At 36.1% G+C, this 26,086-nt stretch overlaps 1 protein-coding gene across 17 annotated transcripts in view; it reads right to left on the bottom strand.

Annotated features, from left to right (window-relative positions):
- GPHN (gephyrin) overlaps positions 1-26,086 on the bottom strand; it is a 608,525-nt gene that overhangs the window by 456,224 nt on the left and 126,215 nt on the right. The window lies entirely within an intron of this gene.

Raw genomic sequence — 26,086 nt, 5'->3', positions numbered from 1 at the left:
GAAGACATGCAAATGGCCAAGTACATGAAAATGTGCTCAACATCATTAAACATTAGGGAAATACAAATCACAACCACAATGAGATATCATCTCATACCTGTTAGAATGTCTGCCATCAACAAGAAAACAGATAAAAAGTGTTGGTAATGATTTAGAGAAAAGGAAACCCATGTGCACTTTTGGTGGGAATGTAAATTAGTGCAGCCACCATGGAGAACAGTATGGAGGTTGCTCAAAATATTAAAAAAAGAATTACAATGTCCAAAAATTCTGCTTCTGGGTGTTCATGCAAAGGAAATAAAATCACTATGTTGAAGAGATATCTGCACCCCCAATTTACAATAGCCAACACATGGAAACAACCTACATATTTACCAATGGATAAAAGGATAATGATAAGTTATATATGTGTGTGTGTGTGTGTGTGTGTGTGTGTGTAGATAGATATGATAGAATATTATATAGCCAGAAAAAAGAGTGGCATCTTGCCATTTGCAACAATATGGTGGATGTTGAGGGGATTATGATAAGTAAAATAAGTCAGAAAGAAAAAGACAAATACTCTATGATCCCATTTATGTGTGGAATTAAAAAAAATGAACCCACAGAAACAAAGAAACTGTGAGTTGCCAGAGATAGGGGCTGGTGAGATGTGGGAGATGTGTGAAGGTGGTTAAAAGGTAGAAACTTACACTAAGGGGCACCTGGGTGGCTTAGTCAGTTAAGTGTCTGCCTTTGGCTCATGTCATGATCTCAGGGTCCTGGGACTGAGCCCCACATTGGGCTCCCTGCTCAGTGGGGAGCCTGCTTCTCCCTCTCCCTCTGCCCCCAACTCATGCTTGGTTCTCTCTCAAATAAATAAAATCTTTTAAAAAAAATAAGAAACTTACACTGATAAGATAAATAAGTGCTTAGGATATAACGTACAGCATGGCACTTATAGTTAACAGTACTGTTTTGTATATTTGAATGTTGCTACGAAAAAATAGTTCATTAGTTCTCATATGAAAAAAAAATTGTAACTGTATGAGGTGATGGATGTTAACTAAACTTACTGCGGTAATAATTTGGCAATAAATACATATATCACATCATTATACTGTACATCTTAAACTAATACATTGTTTTATGTTGATTATATATCAATAAAACTGGGAAAAGGTTAAAGTTAAGGGAGGTATGATGATACTTTCTCACCAAATAAAGAATAAAGATACAGAAATTATAATATTGGAACCAAATTAAAACTCTGGATCTGAAAGGCATAAAACTGACATGAAAATTCACTAGAGGAATGCAACATTAAATATGAACTGCCAGGAGAAAGAATTGATGAATCTGGAGATAGAGCAATGGACATTATGTAAACCAAAGAACAGAGAGAGAAAAAAATGGAACAGGGGCTCAGGGAAATACGGGACACGACAAAAAAACACCAACATGTGTATAATGGGAATATCAGAAAGAGAAAAGGTGAAAGGAGCAAAAAAATATTACAAGAAAAAATGGTTGAAACTTCCAAGATTTGATGTAAAACATTGCACATTTAGAACCTCAACCAACTCTAATTAAGATAAACATAAAGAGATCCACGTGAACACATCACACTGAAAATGTGAAATCTCTAATTGAAAGCAATTAGAAAAAACAGGGTCATCACATACAGTGGAACTCCAGTAAGATAAACATTGGCTTTCTCATCAGAAACAATGAAGGCTAGAACAGAGTTAACAATGGATGATATACTCAGACTACGGAAAGAAGAAACCTGTCAAACAAGACCTTGGTCCAGTGAAGTAATGTTTTTTTTAAAATGAAGGCAAAATAAAAACATTCACAAATAAGGAAAAATTGGCAGAATTTATTTCCAGCTGAACCCCCTCACAAGAAATACTAAAAAGCTTTCAGGACTGAAAGCAAATGACACCAAATAGTAATCAAAATACACACACACACACACACACACAGACACATACGCACAACATGAAGAGCAAAGGTTATTAAGTAGGCAACTATAAAATACAACATAATTGTATATTTCTCCTTTTTTTAAACCGATTTAAAAAGCAACTGCATAAAACAGTATATATGTAATTATATTGTTGGGCCTATAACACATAGAAGCAAAATATAATTGACAAAACAGCACAAAAGGCTTGGGAAGGAGAATGCTATACTGAGTTAGGAAATGACACTAGATGGTAACTAGAATCTTCAAGAATATAAAGAATCAAAATGGTAAATATGAATATTAATATAATAAACACTATTATACACATGCACACTTTCTTCTCTTAGTTTCTTGAAAAGGCATAAAATTAAATAACCTAATAATTATAACAATGTTTGAATAGTTGACCCTTAAACACTATGTGTTTGAACAGTGCAGGTCCACTTGTAAGCAGGTTTTTTATATTACAGTACTGTAAATGTACGTTCACTTCTTTATGATTTTCTTAACATTTATTTCCTTTTCCCTAGCTTACTTTATTGTAAGAAAATGGTATATAATACACATAACATACAAAATATGTTTTAATTGACTGTTTATGTTATCAGTAAGGCTTCTGGTCAACAATAGGCTATCAGTAAAGTTTTTGGGGAGTCAAAGCGGATTTTTGACCACTACAGCTCATGTTGTTCAAAGGTCACCTATACTGTTGGGATGGTAAAACATATATAGAGGAAATATGTCTAACAACTGTAGAAGGGAGGAAATAGAACTACATAGGAATATTTTCATATCTCACTGAAACTGTTATTATAAATATGTACTAGAATCTAATAAGATATTTGATGTAGCTCTAGAGTAACCACTAAGAAAATATTTTTAAAATATAGTTAAAATTGTTAAAGGAATTAAAATGTTATACTATTGTAAAACTGAATGTCCATATGCAAAAGAATGAGTTGGGTCCTTACCTTACATCTTATACAAATATTAATAAAAAATGGATCAAAGGCCTAAATGTAAGACCTAAAACTATAAAATTCTTAGAAGGAAACATAAGGCAAAAGCTTCATGACATTGGATTTGTCAATGATTTCTTGGATATGACCCCACAAAAGAAAAAAAAAGACAAACTGGACTTCATTAAAATTTAAAAAAAAAATCTGCATCAAAAGATGATGTCAACAGAGTTTAAAGGCAACCCACAGAACGGAAGAAAATATTTGCAAATCATATATCTAATTAATATCCAGAATATAGAGAACGTTTAAAACTCAACAACAAATAAACAAACAACCCAATTTAAAAACAGGCAAAGGACTTGAACAGGCCTTTCTCCAAAGAAGATATACAAATGACTAATAAGCATATGAAAAGATGTTCAACATCACAAATCATTTGGGAAATGCAAATCAAATAAATGAGATACCACCTCACATCCATTAGGATGGCTACAATTTTTAAAAAAGGAAAATAACAAGTGTGGAGAGAATATGGAGAAATTGGAACCCTCATGCACTATTTGTGCAAAATTTAAATGATACAGCCATTGTGGAAATTAGTATGGCAGTTCCTCAAAAAGATAAAAATAGAATTACCAAAGAATCATCCATTTTCACTTCTGGTTATATATCCAAAAGTATTAAAAGCAGGATCTTGAAGAGACATTTGTATAGCAAAGTTCATAGCAGCAGTATTCATAATAGTTAAAATGTGGAAGTAACCCAAGTGTCCACTGACACATGAATCAATAAATGTCCTATATGTATTCAATGGAATATTATTCGACTTACAAGAAAGAAAATTTTGGCATATGCTACAACATGAACGAACTCTGAAGACATTATGCTAAGTGAAATAGGCCAGTCACAAAAGAACAAATACTGTATGATTCTACTTATATGAGGTTTCTGGAGTAGTCAAATTCTTAAAGACAAAAAGTAGAATACTGGTTGCCAACAGCAATTTCCTGAGAATTGGAGGAAAGCACAGAATGGGAGTTAGTGTTTAATGAGTAAGGTTTCATTTAGAAAAGATGAAAATATTCTGGAGATAGATGATATTAACTGCACAACATGAATATACTTAATATTTTTGAATGAGGATTTTGCCACTTTAAAAAAATTGGGGGATAAAAGGGAGTCAACCACTTCAGAAAACATTTTCGTATTTCCTTAAAATGTTAAACACGAAGTTACCATACGAACTAGCAATTCCATTCCTTGCTATATATCAAAGAGAAAAGAAAACATATTTCCCTATGAAAACTTTACATGAATGTTTATAAAAGTATTAGTCATAACAACAAAAAGTGGAAAACTCCCAAAGCCTATTAACTGATAAATCGATAAATAAAATGCGGCATATCCAAAGGAATATTCTCGCAATAAAAATAATGAAGTACTGATATATGCTATAAGATGGATGAATTTTAAAAATACTTTGCTCAATGAAAGAAGCCAGTCACAAAAGGACATATTTATTCATTCATGCAAAATATCCAAAATAGGCAACTATACAGAGACAATGAATAGATTAATGGTTGTCTAGGAGGGAGGGAGGGTTCTGAGGAGAAAGAAGGGGAGTGGTTTCTGAGGAGATGAAAATATTCTAAAAATTTGATAGTGATGATTATTGCACAACTCTGAGAATATACTAAAAACCACTGAAGTTATCATTTAAATGGGTGAATTGTACGACATATGATTTACATCTTTAGTAAAGAATAAGCTGTTTAAAATAAAAAAGATCCCAAGGAAAGGGAAGTGATTTATCTAATTAGGTTCCCTACCTACTCCACCCAACCCTCCCAAAAAAGTGAAAGTATATTCACAAAGAATTAGAGGACGTATAACAAACATAATTTTACCAAGTCTCAATGTCCTCAGTGACAGCCAGGTCAAATCTAAAACACTGTGTTCAGTTCTTGCCATTACACTCAAGCTATAGCTTATTCTGGGTGGCTTTCTCAAATCCAATTATCTTAACTAAGTCACTGATCTGAATAAATCAACAAAATAACTAAATTAAAAAATTATAAATAATACATATGAAAAGTTATCTAATTTTACCCTTTTGGGAATATAATATACTTTACACCAAGATGCACAATTGAGTTTTGGACTATATCTTTTTAGCAATACCCGATACTTTCCCAAGCCACTGTCTTTTACAGAGTTATCCTGGAAGCAAAAAGAAAAAGCGGAATTCCATTAAACATGCTATTAGTTATTTATAGAAAAAGAAGAGATAAGATAGAACTTTACAAGGAGAAAACTACCACTTCCTTAGCTTACTTTTTGAATTACTGTCTTTTAAGAAACAAGTTAATTTATGAGTGAATTACTCAAAATATTTTTTTCCTCTACCAAAATTATGCTATCAAAGTTTTTGTTAAAGTAAACTGTTTAGAAATACATTCAATTTGAAAATAATTTCAGGGATCTTCCTTACTTTCATCAGGGAAAAAATGGAATTGTTTCTTGGCTATATCTGTTCTTAGTATTCCAAGCATCAAGTACTTATAAACCAAAACAATGGGGATTAGTGGGTTATCATTTCCTTTTGCTCCTGGAGTTAGGTTTCATTATCTCATACACACTGACAAAGATGCTGAGGCTTAGAGAGAACCAATGTTGATCAAAATTTAAATACAGCCATCAGGTCACTAGAGAGTACATTTTTGTACTGAACATCAACAAAGGGCCGAATATTAGAATCTGAATGTAATATGAACACTGAATCTGTTACTCTTACTCAATCCATTACATAGTCTTTCATTTAGTCACTAAAACACTCACATATTCATTCCTTCATTCATCTACTTAAGGAAGATTTCTGGTGGGGCTACTGTTTATTAAAACACTATGGTGGGTATAACATTAAACAGGAACACAAGGTATGCCCTTAAAAGGTTATAATCCACTGAAAAATATAGATAACACACAGACAATGGCAATATAATGTACAAGCTACAAAAGATGTTTAGATAACACATAGGAGGAACACATAGGAGATCATAAGAGGTACCAAGGAGAAAAAAACACCAGCTCAATCAGCTCATCCAGGATTCCCTCTACCTACATTAAAAAAATCAGGCTTTTTTAAACTTAACTTTCATTTACTTTCTCTCAGAGAAGAAAAAAAATATTAAGGTACTTCTAGTTTACTACGCTGTTTAGGCAGTAGTATAAAGAGCAGCAAGGGCTGGTCTCCTTGAAACTGATGCCCAAAAGTCTAGTATTAGGGAGATTTTCCCAGCTGGGTAGAGGTAATTTAATTCTATGTAATCTATCAAAGAATAGTTTTTTATCATTTTTTTAAACTCTCAAAATGTCTCTAAAAGAAACAACTAGTATCTTCTACCTTTCCATTTGTCATTTTCTTCCTAATTTCGGCTGAGTCACAAACAGGTGTTTCTTAGGAAGCTCATTAGGGAAGCATACTTATGTAGACTTCTTATTAGCAAACTTCTTTACCTGCCTATTTGATTATCTTCCCCCCTCCCACAGCCAGAAATCTTGCACTGAAAAACGCATAGAAGAGTTCATATACTGTTAAATCTCACTCTCGGTCTCACTTTTAGTCTCTGTAGTCTCACTCTTCGGGTACCAACATAAACCAAAATGAAGAGAAACAAAAATTCTGTTCCTCCTCCTCTGAACAAAAATTGAGGAGAAAAAGGCAGACAGACAATAGGTAAAACTTTATTGTGAGAGGACAATCAAATGATCAAAAATCATACACCTACAGATCATACACAAAAAAATATTTCCAAACATTTTAATGTCCGTGCCAAGATGTAGTCATCATAATTTTTTTCTAAATATTTGCCAGTCTTTTTTTTTATTGAATTTTATTTATTGACAGAGAGAGAGCGTACAAGCAGGGGGAGCGGCAGGCAGAGGGAGAGGGAGAAGCAGGCTTCCCTGTGAGCAGGGAGTCCAACATGCGGCTCGATCCCAGGACTCTGGGATCATGACCTGAGCCAAAGACAGACTCTTAACTAACTGAGTCACCCAGGTGCCCCAGTCATATTTTTGACAAACTTAGGACACAAATTAAAATCAAAGGCCAAGTTAAGTCATTGTGCCATATGCCTTAAAATTACACAGTGCTATATGACAGTTATATCTCAATAAAACAGAGAAAAAAATAAAATTAAAAAAGTGCTAACAAAACGAAGAAAGTCAAAACTAAGGCTGGAAGTGGAAAGACAATGCTTGGTTGTCAGGTAGCCCATCACTACGCAGTTTTATGAGCTGAGATAAATCACAAGTCAAAGGAGCTTTAATTTTCACATCTCTACACTGACAGAGTTAAACTTACTATGACTCTGTGTAGGAAAGAAAATTACAGAAGTAGTGTGGCAAACAGACCCTACAGGGATCTCCAATGATCCCATCACCTGGTATTCACACTTTTGTGTAATCCCCTCCCATTGAGTGTGGGTAGAACCTGTGACTTGCTTCTAACAAAAAGAATATAGCAAAGGTGACAGTATATCACTCCCATGATCAGACAACATTACATGGCAAAGATAATGGGAGCTATGGGGAAACTAGCCAACACCCAGCAAAAAGCAGAGCATTCAATCATGTAACGCAGGGATATGAATTCTGCCAACAACCTGAATTAGTTTGGAGCAATTCTTTCCCAGTCAAGCTTCCAAATGAAAATGCAACCCAATCAACACCTAGATTGCAATCTCAGGAAACACTGAGCAGAGGAGCCTTTAAAATGTGCTCAAAAGCCTGACTCATGGTGGTGTGAGATAACAAATATGTTTTTTTAAGCCAGTAAGTGTGTGGTAATTTCTTACACAGCAATATAAAACTCTAAGTAGACAATCCAATCATCCATTTGTTCACTCTGACCATTAATGTCAGATATTTCAATGTGTTCCGGATAAACTAAATATACGGATATCATAAATTGTTTTAATCATTAGTTTTAACCATGTAGGCTCTCATTCATTTCAGACAAACTGCATTTCTAGACAGTATAAGTAGTATTCATGGAGTTTCCATTCTTTCTCATAATCAAACTCTCCCCTATCTCTCTCTCTGCCCCCTTCTTCCATCCTTCCTTCCTCCCTCCCTTTCGAAGTCCCTTAGTTCCTTCCTGCTCCTCACCTCCCTTCATTCCTTCCTACCTTTTTTCTTTTTAAAAAGCTTCAAGGATCACCTCTCCTTAAAATACTTCATCGGTGTTCCCATTAAACTTTTATATACATCTATAATGATATTTCTCAGTTAAGTATTATAATGGAATGGTAAATGAGAATCTTTGACTCTTTTTCCCTTTTTGATTTATACTCGTGAAATTCTTTTTAAGCCAGAAGAAAGTATGGAAAAACAGAAACAACCTGTTACTATTCCACCTGCAGTCTAGCCAGTTGTAACTGAAGTAATACATTCATCTAAGTCATTTCACATTTATGTATGTGTTTTATATAAAGTTAATAATATCAAAAATTAGGCAATAACTACTGTCAATTCATTGAACTATGTCCTTTAAAATTACTACAGATAGTCAGAGGGAATCCAAGATGGCAGAGGAGCAGAAGACCTTAATTTCATCTGCTCCCAGGAATTCTGCTAAATAGCTATCAAACCATTCTTAACACCTGCACACTCAACCAGAGATTGAAGAAAAGAATAGCTGCAACTCTACCAACAGAAAAGCGACCACTTTCTGCAAGGTAGGAGGTGTGGAGAAGTGAATCCAAGGCAATATACAGGAAGATAGACTGTGGGGGGGAGGAAGCCTCTATCAGCCAGCTACTGACAGGTGATAGAGCAGTGGAGCACAAAATCGGAACTTTTAGAAGTCCGCTCTGGTGAGGGACGTCACTCACGAGGCTAAGTGGGGGGTGAAACTCTTGCTGGGAAAGTGTGGTCTCAGGATCCTAGGGGTCACAGGAAGACAGGGGTGTGAGTGCAACAGAGCTCCCAGGTATCGGAGTGGGGAAGCCGGCTGCAAAGGGTGAGACCAGGACCAGGCTCTCAGCTCAGGGTAGCCATAAACCATGATCTGTGGCACAGTTGGGCCCCTGCTTGAAGTGGCAGAACAAGGAGACAGTGCCACAGGAGTCCACTGGGTTTGAGATTTGAGCCAGAGTCGTGTGCCTGGGATAGAAACGCTCGGTCAGGGGGTGGAGCAAGATGGCGGAGGAGTAGAAGACCTGGATTTCGTCTGGTCTCAGGAATTCAGCTGGATAGGGATCAAACCATTCTGAACACCTATGATCTCAACAGGAGATCGAAGAAAAGAATACCAATAACTCTCTGAACAGAAAAGCAACCACTTTCTAGAAGGTAGGACATGCGGAAAAGTAAATCCGAGGCCATATTCAGGAGGATAGATGGCAGGGGAGGGTGCCTCCGTAGGCCGCTTCTGGCAAGTGATAGACCAGCGGAGCAAAAATCGGAACTTTTAGAAGTAGGCTCCCCTGAGGGACGTCGCTCCGGTGGCTAAGCGGGGGGTGGAACCCTCGCTGGGACAGTGTGGTCTCAGGACCCTCGGGGTCATAGAAAGACTGGTGGTGCCTGAGTGCAGCGGAGCTCCCAGGTATCGGAGCAGGGAAGCTGGCTGCAAAGATGGAGCCGAGGAGTGGGCTCTCAGCTGGGGGTTGCCATAAACCGTGATCTGTGGCACAGTCGGGCCCCTGCTCTTCCAGCAGGGACCCAACAAGCAGCAGATCCGGGGAGACTCCCCTTCCTCCCCCGGGAGGAGTGGCGCGGGAGCGCACTGCAGGGACCTGCTGGGTTTGGAGACTCCTCACAGGGTCGTGCCACAGATAGAAATGCTCGGTCACAGGCCGGGTGAGAATGGAGTGCGGCGGGAGACTGGGGAGACGGGAGTGATTGACTGCTTTTCTCTGGGGGCACACTGAGGAGTCGGGCCCCAAGTTCTCAGCTCCTCTGGGGCGGAGACTGGGAGGCCGCCATTTTCACTGTCATCCTCCAAAGCCGAAAGGAAAGCTTGCAGGGAACAAAAGCTCCTGAGAGCAAACACGAGCAGATTACTTAGCCCAGACGGGCAAGGGCGGGGAAATTCTGCCTCCGGCAAAGACATTTGGAAACCACGGCAATAGGCCCCTCCCCCAGAAGATCAGCAAGAACAGCCAGCCAAGACCAAGTTTACCGATCAATGACAAGGGCAGAACTCCAGCACTAGGGGAATACTGCACATAGCATTCATGGCTTTTTTACCTTGATTCTTAAGTCTTTCAAAGTTAATTTTTTTTTTAACTGTCTTTTTTTTTTTTTTTTAATTTTTCTTTTTCCCTTTTCAACCAACATCTTATCAATCCCTTTTTTAAAAACATTTTTTTCATTTTTAGAGTCATATTCTATCCCTTCATAGTAGTTACCCTTATTTTTGGCATATATATAAATTGTTCTCTCTTTAAAATTTTAAGATACAGTTTCTTCTAACAGATCAAAATATACCCTAAATCTCTAGTGTATGGCTTTGTTCTAGTCTCCTGCCTGATCACATTCTCTCCCTTTATTTTTTTTTTAATATTCTTCTTTCTTTTTTCAAACAACTTCTTATCTTTTCAATTCCTTTTATAAAATTTTTTATAATTTTCATCTTTACAGTCATATTCCATTCCTTCATCGTATTAAACCTTATTTTTGTACATATATAAGTTTTGCTTTCTTTAAAATTTTGGGAGGCACTTTCTTCTAACAAACCAAAATACACCCAAAATCTAGTATGTGGCACTGCTCTATGCACCACCCTGATCATATCTGATCATATTCTGTTTTTCTGTTTTGTTCTGTTTTTCTTTTTCTTTTTTTTTTTCTTTTTCTCTTTCTTCATTTCCCTTTCTTTTGCCCCGTTTTCAGGGCTTTTCTGATTTGTTTAGAGTATATTTTCAGGGGACATTGTTACCCTGTTCGCATTTTGTTCTCTCATTCATCTATTCTCCTCTGGACAAAATGACAAGACGGAAAAAATCACCTCAACAAAAAAAACAAGAGGCAGTACCAACTGCCGGGGAGCTACTCAACACAGACATTAGTACGATATCAGAAATAGAGTTCAGGATGATGATTTTAAAGATACTAGCTTGGCTTGAAAAAAGCATGGAAGTTATTAGAGAAACCCTTTCTGGAGAAATAAAAGAACTAAAACCTAACCAAGTCGAAATCAAAAAGGCTATTAGTGAGGTGCAATCAAAAATGGGGGCACTAACTGCTAGGATAAATGAGGCAGAAGAGAGAATCAGTGATATAGAAGACCAAATGATGGAAAATAAAGAAGCTGAGAAAAAGAGAGATAAACAACTACTGGATCACGAGGGCAGAATTCAAGAGATAAGCGATACCATAAAGCGAAACAACATTAGAATAATTGGGATCCCAGAAGAAGAAGAAAGAGAGAGAGGGGCAGAAGGTATATTGGAGCAAATTATAGCAGAGAACTTCCCTAATTTGGGGAAGGAAACAGGCATCAAAATCCAGGAAGCACAGAGAACCCCTCTCAAAATCAATAAAAATAGGTCAACACCCCGACATCTAATAGTAAAACTTCTGAAACTCAGAGACAAAGAGAAAATCCTGAAAGCAACTCGGAAGAACAGATCTGTAACCTACAATGGTAGAAACATTAGATTAGCAACAGACCTACCCACAGAGACCTGGCAGGCCAGAAAGGACTGGCAGGATATATTCAGAGCACTAAATGAGAAAAATACAAAGCCAAGAATACTATATCCAGCTAGGCTGTCATTGAAAATAGAAGGAGAGATAAAAAGATTCCAGGACAAACAAAAACTAAAGGAATTTGCAAACATGAAACCAGCCCCACAAGAAATACAGAAAGGGATCCACTAAGCAAAGAGAGAGCCTAAAAGCAACATAGACCAGAAAGGAACACAGACAATATACAGTAACAGTCACCTTACAGACAATACAATGGCACTAAATTCATATCTTTCAATAGTTACCCTTATTGTAAATGGGCTAAATGCCCCAATCAAAAGATACAGGCTACCACATTGGATAAAAAAACAAGACACATCGATATGCTGTCTGCAAGAGACTCATTTTAGACCCAAAGACACCCCCAGATTGAAAATGAGGGGATGGAAAACCATTTACCATGCTAATGAACACCAAAAGAAAGCTGGGGTGGCAATCCTTATATCAGACAAATTAGATATTAAACCAAAGACTGTAATAAGAGATGAGGAAGAACACTATATCCTACTTAAAGGGTCTATCCAACAAGAAGATCTAACAATTGTAAATATCTATGCCCCTAATATGGGAGCAGCCAATTATATAAGGCAATTAATAACAAAAACAAAGAAACATATTGACAACAATACAATAATATTGGGGGACTTTAACACCCCCCTCACTGAAATGGACAGATCATCTAAGCAAAAGATGAAAAAGGAAATAAAGACTTTAAATGACACACTGGGGGGGAAAGATGGCAGAGGAGTAGGGGACCCTATGTCAATTGGTCCTCAGAATTGAGCTGGATATCTACCAGACCACTCTGAGCACCCACAAAACCAGCCTGAGATGTAAGAAGATCTGGATCTCTAAAAACAGAATATCGCAGGCAGTTGGTTTTAAGGTACAAAGTGGGGAGCCATGATTCCGCGGGCAGATATCGGAGGATAAACAGCAGCAGGAAGATGCCTGGCCATGGGGATCCTACACTGCCGGTGAGCGACAGCCTCGCGCGCTGCGGACGGGGCACAGACTCACAGACCGGTAGCCTTGGGGAAAGGACTTTAGGGCAGACCCCGGAAGGCAAACCCAGAGTGGCGGGGTCATGCACGCGTGAACCAGACCGGCTGGCGGTTTTAGAAGCACAAAGGGCAGAGACGTGCCCCGACCTGGAGGCAGGACTGGGAGCGCTGCGGAGGGGCGCACAACCCAGGACGCTGCAGTTTATAGCAGCACAGACAGAAACAGAGATGGTGTGGCCTGGAGAGCTCACTGAAGAACAGACTGCGATCTCTCTGCTCTGAGGCAGAGGGTTAGAAATGGTCTCTTCTGCTCTGACTCATGGAAGAGATGCAGAAAGCCACCAGGGAAAGGCGCCAGAGAACAAAAGCCCCAAAGACTGATTCCCGCTGAGCCCATCCCCCACCACAGGGGGGCAGGGCAACTCTGCCCGAACAGGGTTGCCTGAGTAACAGCGCGGCAGGCCCCTCCCGCAGAAGACAGGCTGGGAAAACAAGAGGCCAGCAACCCTAAGGTCCCAAGAAAACAGGTGCATCTTGCTTGGGTTCTGGTCAATAATTTGGACTCTATACATTCCCTCAAACACCCATCAACAGAATGACTAGGAGGAGGAACCCCGAAAATAGAAAAGACTCAGAGATTATGACTTATGCTGCAGATTTACAAATGGATGCAGATATAACCAAGATGTCGGAGATGGAATTCAGGCTAGCAATTGTGAAGACAATGGCTAGAATGGAGAAATCAATTAATGGCAACATAGAGTCTCTAAGGGCAGAAATAAAAGGTGAATTGGCACAACTTAAAAATGCTATCAATGAGATCCAATCCAATCTAGATAATCTAACAGCTAGGGTAACTGAGGCAGAAGAGTGAATAAGCGACCTGGAAGACAATATAATAGATAAAAAGGGAAAAGAGGAGGCCAGGGAAAAACAACTCAGAATCCATAAAAATAGAATCAGAGAAATAAGTGACACCATGAAGCGTTCCAATGTCAGAATAATTGGAATCCCGGAGGGAGTGGAGAGAGAGAGAGGACTAGAAGATGTATTTGAGCAAATCGTAGCTGAGAACTTCCCTAATCTGGGGCATGAAACAAACATTCGAGTCCTAGAGGCAGAGAGGACCCCTCCTAAGATCAAGGAAAACAGGCCAACACCCTGGCATGTAATAGTAAAACGTGCAAATCTTAGAAACAAGGAAACCATCTTAAGGGCAGTTAGGGGGAAGAGATTCCTTACGTACAGAGGGAGGAATATCAGAATAATGTCAGACAAAAGAAAATGAACTTTGGGGACTTCATCAAGATAAAAAGCTTCTGCACAGCAAAGGAAACAGTCAACAAAACAAAGAGCAACCCACAGAATGGGAGAAGATATTTGCAAATGACACTACAGATAAAGGGCTGGTACCCAAAATCTATGCAGAACTTCTCAAACTCAACAACCAAAAAACAAATAATCAAGTCAAAAAGTGGGCAGAAGATATGAAAAGACACTTCTCTGAAGAAGACATACAAATGCCTAAGAGACACATGAAAAAATGTTCATCATCATTAGCCATCAGGGAAATCCAAATCAAAACCACATTGAGATACCACCTTACACCAGTTAGAATGGCAAAAATGGACAGGGCAAGAAACAACAAATGTTGGAGAGGTTGTGGAGAAAGGGGAACCCTCTTACACTGTTTGTGGGAATGCAAGCTGGTACAGCCACTTTGGAAAACAGTGTGGAGGTTCCTCAAAAATTTCAAAATAGAGCTACCCTATAACCCAGCAATTGCACTCCTGGGTATTTACCCCGAAGACACAGATGTAGTGAAAAGAAGGGCCATATGCACCCCAATGTTCATAGCAGCAATGTCCACAATAGCCAAACTGTGGAAAGAACCGAGATGCCCTTCAACAGATGAATGGATAAAGAAGATGTGGTCCATATAGACAATGGAATATTACTCAGCCATCAGGAAAGATGCATACCCAACTTTTACATCAACATGGATGGAACTGGAGGAGATTATACTAAGTGAAATAAGTCAAGCGGAGAAAGTCAATTATCATATGGTTTCACTTATTTGTGGAACATAAGGAATAGCATGGAGGACATTAGGAGAAGGAAGGGAAAAATGGGGGGTGGAAATGGAGGGAGAAATGAACCATGAGAGACTATGGACTCTGAGAAACAAACAGGGTTTTGGGGGGGGGGAGGGGCGATTGGTTAGCCCAGTGATGGGTATTAAGGAGGGCACATACTGCATGGAGCACTGGGTGTTATATGAAAACAATGGATCGTGGATCACCACATCAAAAACCAATGATGTATTGTATGTTGACTAACATAACATAATAAAATTAAATAAATAAATAAATAAATGAAACTAAAAAAAAAAAAAATCACCAGGGCTTCCACAGGGAAATGTTTTTCTAATTACCAACCAACGAGTATCTCTTTAAAAAAAATAAATCTTTCTGCTGTTAGTGAGGGACCAAATTTGACCCTTCATAGGGTATAGTTCACATGGTTTACAGTTGTTTTCCCTTACGAGGATTGTATATTCAATTTCCTCATATTAGTGGAGGGAGGTGGGTGGGGAATGGGTTGGATGGGGGATGGGCATTAAGTATGGCGCTTGTTGTGATGAGCCCTGGGTGTTGTAGAGAAGTGATGAATCACTAAATTCTACTCCTGAAACCAATATTACACTGTTATGTGCACTAACTGGAATTTCAATAAAAATTTGAAGAAAAAAATCTCATCATGAAAAAAATAAATAAATGAATTACACACTGGACCAAATGGACTTCACAGATATATTCAGAATATTACATCCCAAAGCAACAGAATACACATTCTTCTCGAGTGCCCATGGAACATTCTCCAGAATAGATCACATCCTAGGTCACAAATCATGTCTCAACTGGTACCAAAATATTGGGATCATTCCCTGCATATTTTAAGACCACAATGCTTTGAAACCAGAACTCAATCACAAGAGGAAAGTTGGAAAGATCTCAAATATGTGGAGGTTAAAGAGCATCCTACTAAAGAATGAATGGGTCAACCAGGAAACTAAAGAAGAATTAAAAAATTCATGGAAACATATGAAAATGAAAACAAAACTGTTCAAAATCTTTGGGATGCAGCAAAGGCGGTCCTAAGAGGGATGTATATAGCACTACAAGCCTTTCTAACGAAAAAGAAAGGACTCAAATACACAACTTAAGCCTACACCTAAAGGAGTTGGAGAAAGAACAGCAAATAAAGCCTAGACCCAGCAGGAGAAGAGAAATAATAAAGATTAGAGCAGAAATCAATGAAATAGAAACCAGAAGAACAGTAGAACAGATCAACGAAACTAGGAGCTGGTTCTTTGAAAGAATTAATAAGATTGACAAACCCCTGGCCAGACTTATCAAAAAGAAAAGAGAAAGGACCCGAATAAATAAAATCATGAATGAAAGAGGAGAGGCCACAACCAACACCGAAGAAATACAAACAATTATAAGAACATATTATGTGCAAGTATATGCCAACAATTTACGCAATCGGGAAGAAATGGATGCATTCCTAGAGATGTATAAACTACCAAAACTGAACCAGGAAGAAACAGAAAACCTGAACAGACCCATAACCAGCAAGGAAATTGAAGCAGTAATCAAAAATATCCCAACGAGCACGAGCCCAAGGCCAGATGGCTTTCCAGGGGAATTCTACCAAACATTTAAAGAAGAATTAATACCTATTCTTCTGAAGGTGTTTCAAAAAATTGAAATGGAGGAAAACTTCCAAACTCTTTATATAAGGCCAGCATTACCTTGATCCCAAAACCAGACAAAGACCCCACCAAAAGGAATTACACACCAGTATTCCTGACGAACATGGATGCAAAAATTTTCACCAAAATACTAGCCAAAAGGATCCAATAGTACATTAAAAGGATTATTCCCCACAACCAAGTGGGATTTATTCCTAGGCTGCAAGGTTGCTTCAATATCCACAAATCAATGTGGTACACTACATAAATAAAAGAAAGGACAAGAACCGTATGATCCTCTCAATAGTTGAAGAAAAAGCATTTGACAAAGTACATCATCCTTTCTTGATTAAAACTCGTCACAGTGTAGGAATAGAGGGTACAGACCTCAATATCTAAGAGCCATATATGAAAAGCCCACAGCGAATATCATTCTCAATGGGGAAAAACTGAGAGCTTTTCCGCTAAGGTCAGGAATACGGCAGGGATGTCCATCACCGCTGCTGTTCAACATAGTACTGGAAGTCTTAGCCTCAGCAACCAGACAACAAAAAGAAATAAAACACATCCAAATTGGCAAAGAAAAACTCTCACTCTTTGCAGATGACATGATACTCTATGTGGAAAACCCAAAAGACTCCACCCCAAAATTCCTAGAACTCATCCAGGAATTCAGCAACGTGGCAGGATTTTAAATCTATTTGTCTGTTGCAGTTCTAGACACCAACAATGAAACAGAAGAAAGAGAAATTAAGGAGTTGATCCTATTTACACCTGCACCCAAAACCATAAGATACCTAGGAATAAATCTAACAAAAGAGGCAAAGGACCTGTACTCAGAAAACTCTACAACACTCATGAAAGAAATTGAGGAAGACACAAAGAAATGGAAAAATGTTCCATGTGCATGGATTGGAAGAACAAATATTGTTAAAATGTTTACACTACCTAGAGCAATCTACACATTCAATGCAATGCTTATCAAAATACCATAAAGTTTTTTCACAGAACTGGAACAAATAATCCTAAAATTTGTATGGAACCAGAAAAGACCCCAAGTAGCCAAAGGAATGTTGAAAGAAAAAAATCCAAAACTGGTGGCATCACAATTCTGGACTTAAGCTCTATTACAAACTTATAATTATCAAGACAGTATGGTACTGGCACAAAAACACACCCACAAATCAAAGGAACAGAATAGAGAACCCAGAAATGGACCCTTAACTCTATGGTCAACTAATCCCCGACGAAGCAGGAAAGAATATCTAATGGAAAAAAGACATTCTCTTCAACAAATGGTGTTAGAAAATTGGACAGCCACATGCAGAAGAATGAAACTGGACCATTTCCTTACACCACACACAAAAATAGACTCCAAATGGATGAAAGACTTAAATGTGAGACACGAAACCATCAAAACCCTAGAGGAGAACACAGGCAGCAACCTCTTCGACCTCAGCCACAACAACTTCTGGCTAGACATGTCTCCATAGGCAAGGGAAAAAAAGGCAAAAATGAGGTATTGGGACTTCATCAATATAAAAAGCTTTTGCAAAGCAAAAGAAACAGTCAACAAAACCAAAAGATAACCGACAGAATGGGAGAAGATATTTGCAAATGACATATCAGATAAAGGGCTCGTATCCAAGATCTATAAAGAATTTTTAAAACTCAACACCCAAAGAACAAATAATCCAATCAAGAAATGGGCAGAAGACATGAACAGACATTTCTACAAAGAAGACATCCAGATGACCAACAGACACATGAAAAAGTGCTCAACACCATACAGCATCAGGGAAATACAAATTAAAACCACAATGAGATACCACATCACACCAGTCAGAATGGTTAAAATTAACAAGTTGGGAAATGACAGATGTCAGTGAGGATGTGGAGAAAGGGGAACCCTCTTACACTGTTGGTGGGAATGCAAGCTAGTGCAGCCACTCTGAAAAACAGTATGGAAGTTGCTCAAAAATTTGAAAATGGAGTTACCCTACAACCCAGCAATTGCACTACTGGGTATTTACCCCAAAGATACAAATGTAGTGATCTGAACAGGCACCTGCACCCCAATGTTGATAGCAGCAATGCCCACAATCACCAAACAATGGAAAGAGCCCAAGTGTCCATCTATAGATGAATGGATAAATATATATATATATATATATATATATACACAATGGACTATTAGGCAGCCATCAAAAAAAAGAATGAATTCTTCCCATTTGCAACATCATGGATGGAACTAGAGAGTATTATGCTAAGTGAAATAAGTCAATCAGAGAAAGACAATTATCATATGATTTCAGTGATATGTGGAATTTAAGAAACAAGGCAGAGGATCATAGGGAAAGAGAGGAAAAATTGAAACAAGACGAAACCAGAGACTCTTAAATCTTAGGAAACAAACTGAGGATTGCTGGAGGGGAGGGGGGTGGAGGGATGGGGTAACTCAGAGATGGATATGGGCAAAGGTAGGTGTTGTAATGAGCAATGGGTATTATATAAGACTGATTAATCATAGACCTACATCCCTGAAACAAATAATACATTATATGTTAATAAAAAAAAATAAGTAAATATATAAATACAATTACTACAGATATACTACCAATATCTAATTGAGATACTTTGTGCAGGCAAGCAAAATGTTCCATTTTTAAAAAATAACAATTTTTGACAATGTATATATTCTTTTTTAAATTAACAACTGAAAATCAGTACAGTAGACCTTTCTTAGTTCAACCACTCTTTTTTTCTGAGACTACCTTCTCTCTCATTTAATTAGAGTATCCTACCATTCTGGCCACAGGTATCTGTTCCATGACTGATCAACCAAGACAGACTGCCACAGTGATTAGTTGATGTCACCAAATTAACCAGATTATCAAAGCCAGAACTCTTTCTTGGGATTTTACATTTCAGAACTGGAAGTGAAAAGAGATCATGGAGCTAGAGGAAAGTAAATTGGAGTAAGTTAGCAGCCATCTTCCTGGTTTCATGGAGAAAGTCTGACTGCCATAACTGAGACTAAAGAAAGACCAAAAGAGATAATGGCAAAGGGTGACAAACTCAGTTGCACAAACACCTTAAATCTATTCTTTGGGGTTTCCATACCTGACCTGGTTTTTAAGCTTTCCTGATTCCATGAGAAGTATATAGTTACATAAGCCTATCAAGTCCAATTTTGCTTTTTAAGTTAGTTTGACTTAGGTTTCTATACAATGAAAATAAGAGAATCCACTAAATAAAATGATACATTATTTATTTCATTTAAAAATTCTAATATTGGGGGCATCTGGGTGGCTCACTCAGTTAAGTGTCCAACTCTTGATTTCAGCTCAGGTCATGATATGGAGACCTACATCAGGCTCCACGCTCAGTGTGGAGTCTGCTTGAAATTCTCTCTCTCCCTCTCCCTCTGGCCTCTCCTCTTGCTCACTCTCTCACTCTAAAAATAAATGAATAAATAAATGAAATCTTAAAAAAAAATTCTAATACTGTATTGGTCATCTATATGCGTCAGGTGGACAACTCAGGATATTGTCCATCTTCAATCATATGGTACTTGACTACAAGAATAATGTCTGTTAAACATAATTCTGAAGAATTTAATATAAGCATCTAGTAGTGCTTTTTGATTAATAAATTATAAAATGAATGAACCCACAAAAAAAATTAAACATACATTCTCAGGAATATATGGAATGACAGAAATTAGGGAAAGTCTTCTAAAAGCAAAGTAAAAATCCAAAGTCTTTGGATTTGCAGTTCTGACATAAAACATAGTACTATAATATTGTACTACAAGCCTACATTAAGCTGTGTTTTCCCAATATATAATTTACAGACTAATAAATATATAATCCAAAAAAGAACCTGATTAAAAATGATAATAACTTACATTTAGAGATAAAATTACAAAGATAATTTTGGTAGCTGTCTTAGATTCAGCAGAACTATTGTAAGCATAGCAAAATGAATGATCAATAATTGTTAAACAGCTGCCATTAAAAAATGCATTTTTCACACCAAATGAATTTATCTTCAGAGAAACAAAGTATAACAATATAAAAATCCTTGTATTTTGTTTAATAAACATTAAATGTCTCAGAGATAGTCTAAAACTGAAATTTAATAAATAGACCATAAAAAATAGTAACTAAATTCTAATCTACCTGAACATGCAGTATGAGAATGTATAGCTCTATGGAAAATAACCACTTCAAAATCCACTGTTTATCCTCTGCTGACTGGCATTTTTAAGAAATTCAATTCACCATAGCAACCTGTCTTAACACCAGCAGATAAGTACAGGCTATATTTAGATATGATTGCTTTCCAGACGGCAATCCTGTCTTTCCTTCACATTTAATGTCATGATCCAGAGGACCAAAATATCACTCAATCTGATTGTAGTGTGAAGTCAAGTATATTCAGGGGGACACGGCTATGTTTCAGAACCATGAAAAGAAGTTTCCACCAAAAATGGTAAGATTTGTAAAGAAGTACATTAAGGTAAGTAAAATTTTCATGTCTAAGGAGTTTACAATCAGATACAACTATTCTGTTCGATTTTATCTATGAAATGCTGTTATTAAGCACTAATCATCTATAATATCAAAATACGTTTCAACTAGCACATTGTTATTATTTTTTAATTACTATGCTGCATTTCCAATGTGGCATTATCTAACTAAAAAAGTAATTTCTTTTTTACACAAAAGCAATTCTTCACTGATGAGGTATAACAAGAACTGTAGTAATACAAGGCAAGTAACAGAATACAGTATAAGGGAAATGAATTGATTAAAATGCTATTGTTACAAAATTACTATGGACATGATTCATAATCTTCTTAATGATAATGAAAGGAAATAAGTAACAGTTTTTATACAGTTTAATGCACAATATGCCAAAGTTCTTAACAGACATTTTTCTTTATTCTCTAGATGAGTTGCACTGAAGTCATTAAAAAGACAAAATGTAAAGAAGTGAAGTTCAATTAAAAATACCAAGAACATATCACGTCACACCCATTAGAATGGCACTATCAACAACAACAAAAACCACAAACAAACAGAAAATAATGAGTGTTGGTGAGGAAGTCAAGAAATTGGAACCCTTTTGCACTGTTGTTGGGAATATAAAATGGTGCAGTCACTATGGAAAAAAAAGTATGGCATTTCTTCAAAAATTAAAATTGATTTACCATATGATAGAGCAATTCTGCTCCTGTGTATACAACCAAAAGAATTGAAAGCAGGGTCTCAAAGAGGTATTTGCACATCCATGTTCATAGCAGTATTATTCACAATAGACAAAGGTTAGAAGCAATCCTGTGTCCACTGATGGATGAATAAACAAAATATGGTGTAAATATATCGAATATTAATGGAACATATAATGAAATAATGGAATATAATTGAGCTTTAAAAAGGAAATTCTTACACATGCTACAACATGGGAGAATTCCCTTGGGACTATTATGCTAAGTGAAATAAACCAGTCACAAAAAGACAAATACTGCATGATTCTACTTACATGAGATTTCTACAAAAGTCAAAATCATAGAAACAGAAAGTACAATAGTAGTTGCCAAAGGCTGGAGGAGGGATGGGGAGTTATTGTTTAACAAGTATAGCATTGCAGTTCCGTTAAGATGAAAAATTTCTAGGGACTGATTGCATAATAGTGCATATATACTTAACATTACTGAACTGTACACTTAAAACTGGTTGAGATGGTAAATTTTATGTTATTTTTATTTTATGACAATTAAAAGAAATACCAAGAATACTGATAAGAAAAAAAGTATTTCTTGATCCATAACATAATTTATTCAGGATTCAGAATTAAGATCTATTTCATTGAATCATACTTTTTTACAAATCACAAGAGGTTATAAATTGGTAATATCTTTTCAAAATCTATATATCACTGAAACAATTGAAAAAATGCTGAGTACCATAAAGGGAAAAAAAAGAAGACTGACATATTTGTCATGCTGTACAAAATTCTCAAAGAATATAAACTTTCCCTGTTTGACTATAAAGAAAATTACTAGTATCCTGCATTATAAATTATATTTCTAGTGTCAAGAGATATCCAATTCTGCTATGAATTAAACTACTCTTCCTATAACTAACTTACGTAACACATATCTAGGATGGTCCTAAACTTTAAGGGCTTCTGCAAATTAAACAAGACATACCTACCTATACCACACACATCATCGGCATCAACACAATGAATAGTACAAACAGGTGTTCAATTATGTTAGCCCTTTTCATTCTTATTTTTCCTCTTTTGATTCTTAAACAGCTTCAATAATTTCTATAAATGTTTCTGAGTTCAAATAATTATTTGTGTTAAATAGTGTATAAGTAAGCAATAGGAAATCTAAAGTATAAATATGGTAATATGTTTTATCTTTCATCTTCAGCACACAATCAATGGGGATTTAAAAGTATTTTTGAGAATTACCTCTATAAAGAACACAACTAAATATAACTTAACATTATATACAGTATATAATTTGCATGTAATAAGTCCTCTCTTTAGCATAAATAACAGGCAGCAGCATAAATGATTTTTTATAATTTAAATATCATGCATCCCTCAACTTAAAGAGAAAAAAATTAATTATATCATGCTAAGAATAACTTCCTTTATGTATGAAAAGTATCTATCACATTGGACGTGTTTCTAATACGGTGAAATATCAAGTTAAATTTGACAATGCTTTTCAATGTGCCATTGAGAAACCACAGTAAAACAAGAGGTCTTACAACACAACAGAACAAATTATACATATAGCAGAGGAAATCAATCTTAAAATACTTAAAATCATAAACATAAGATGAGCTTTTAAAACAGATAAAATTGTTCATTTTGAAATTTAATATGCATGCAAATTACTAATTCAAACAAATCCTCAGACACATTCATCAGCAAGAAATGAAGGTCAAGATCCTCTACTTGGTCTTACACTTAACACCTGCAGGATTGTGATAGAAAAAATTATTCCCAGAATAACTACCAAAGAAGAGAGCCTCTCAGGTATCCCCTTTACCTCAATCTTCCCACAAGTCACATTCTGCTCTCATTATTGAAACAGCTCAAAAGCAGTAAGGCCAGAACGTCTTTCTTAGGGATTCACAACTTTCTCATCTTTTTCTCTCATGGCATCCCTCCATCATGTTCTTATAACATAGATCACTCAGTTCATTCAAGCCCAATTAGTTCTACCATACAATGGAAGCAAAATCTTGGCGAGTGTAGTTTACACAGACTAGATAAATGACAGAAGGCCTATCACATTACTCCATTAGCTCGACACAGATTTAAAAGTATCACTTTTTGTTCTGCTTTTTCATTCTCCTCTGAGGCAATAAACCCTTAAAACTTCATTCATTCATTTATAGACACACACTCATACAGACACACATACCACATTTGATTTGGTTTTATTTTTCTACTTTGCCCACAGAAATTCCATACGTGCTCATTTGTCCAACTGTGACATACTATAAACTGCTCCAAGTGTCAATATTGACCAGATAGCCTGGGTTCTCTTCACTTCTTTTTTCCTTCCCTCTTTATCCTCTTCCTTTTGAATAGCCTTAGTGATTGTAATACTTAGTTTTTCTTTACACATCAATTCCTTTCAGCATTAGCAGCTCAGGAATCTGGAGTATTTATCAAATGCCAGTGATTTTTTTAAGCAGGAGATTTTTTTACTGTAAAGACATTATTTCTGACATATTTTCAACTCAATGTTGCAACATAAACAATTCAACGCCATATAGAACCATGTAGTATACATGAATCAATGAACAAATAGTAAAGATTTTTGTCAGGAGTTTGGGACAGAAGAGAGGTAAATGTCTTTAAGAAAAAAATCTGTATCCATGAGGTATGTACTAAGTGAATACTGTTATAGAATAATAACTCAGAATAAAATATTTCCCATCATAACAACTGAAAAAAATACATGAATTTCTACACTAGGCATTTCCTTCCTTTAAGAATTTTGCTAAGGAAGAAATATATTGCTAAAATATGAATTAGAGTCATTAACAGTACATTTTGACTATTAATAAAAAAAAGTTCTTTCCAAGTGGCAAAGGCAAAATGAATTCTCACTAAATTCTTACATTCAAGACTAATGTCAAGAAACTAATGCCAAGTTAAGAGAATGATGCTAAGGTAAGATATCTGCTATTTCAAAACAGAGACAGAATTATTTTCTACAACCCATGCTGTAGTGATCTCAGATAAATTTCTCTTAGAATACTAAGATTAAATTTAAAATTTAGTACGAGGTTGCATGATGATTATTCTACATTCTTGGAAGAAGTACCAAATTCTCTCAAAACACTGTAACTCATTGTTATCATCAATTATTTAAGTATAATTCTCCATAGCTTTTATATCATTAATGTCTAGATGAGCACATTCTTTCCACAAAGACTACGCAATACAGATAAATAATACTATTGTGACCAAAAATATACCTTCAAATAATACAATGGAATAATTTGTTATTCATTCAGATGGATGAAATCTTTCAAAAACAATTATAAAGTTTCCTCCTATATCTATAAGGAAAACAGAATTCTTCATGCAAATAAATATTATTTGACATTAATTTACTGGGAATATTTACATCAAAATAAAGAATAGTTATATTCTTTATTAAATATTTATAGGACTGAAAGGACAACTGTCAATTTTCAGTAGCATAAAGATCATGGAGAAGGAATACTGACATTCCTTTTGAGTGAGAAAAAGAGAAACAGATTAATAAAAAAAAATTGAGAATTGAGTTTAGAAGCTCATTTCTAAATTCATTACATTATAAACTTTAAGATTCAGTCATTTTCAAGATTCTGTATCTTGTGACTGTATTTTTTTTAAATGACTGGGAAATCATTAAAGAATCAATAACCTCCAGATTTGACACATGCTTGTGCTTTATTCCTCACAAAACACTCAATTACTAGTAAAACTTGTGGGAGTGTACATTATATATGATATGAAAGACTGATTTCCTGTTCTGTTTTACTGAACGCATTACATACATCATTAAAGAAAGCACCTGCCAGCACTCCATTTTCTTTTCTCTGCTGCATAAGGCTTAACTAGTCTTGATTTTTTTTTTTTAAATAAAGGTGATCCTACCAGGAGGTATGTTCATATAGAAGATAGGATGCATAATTTACAGTATATATAAAATTGTAAAAAATTAATTCATAAAATGAAAATAGAAAGTGACATTAGTAAGAACATTAAAAATTGAAACCTATAAAACTCTTCAAAAATTTTTCCTTCAATGGCTTTCTAACGTAAAATATTAAATATATTCTAAATATTCAAGTATATTATAAATACTTTATATTTATAATTGTACTTATAAGTATTACAAATTATCCAAAAAAAAAAGTTTAAAATTGATGCGAGCAAATTTAATTGCACCTTTCCCAGCAAATGAATTACTCATCATCTTCCCTACCCAGTATCTACTGCCACATTGGCAAGATACCATCAACCATTAATAAAGACTCTTTGAAAGTTGATCATTAATCACAATGCTATCTCTTCTTCTAATATCTCTTCTATTTCTAAAAAGAAACTATTCTATACC

Source organism: Phoca vitulina, unplaced genomic scaffold, assembly GCF_004348235.1.
Source record: "Phoca vitulina isolate PV1807 unplaced genomic scaffold, GSC_HSeal_1.0 scaffold7, whole genome shotgun sequence".
NCBI lineage: Eukaryota > Metazoa > Chordata > Mammalia > Carnivora > Phocidae > Phoca > Phoca vitulina.
This window is presented reverse-complemented; position numbering and strand designations above follow the sequence as displayed.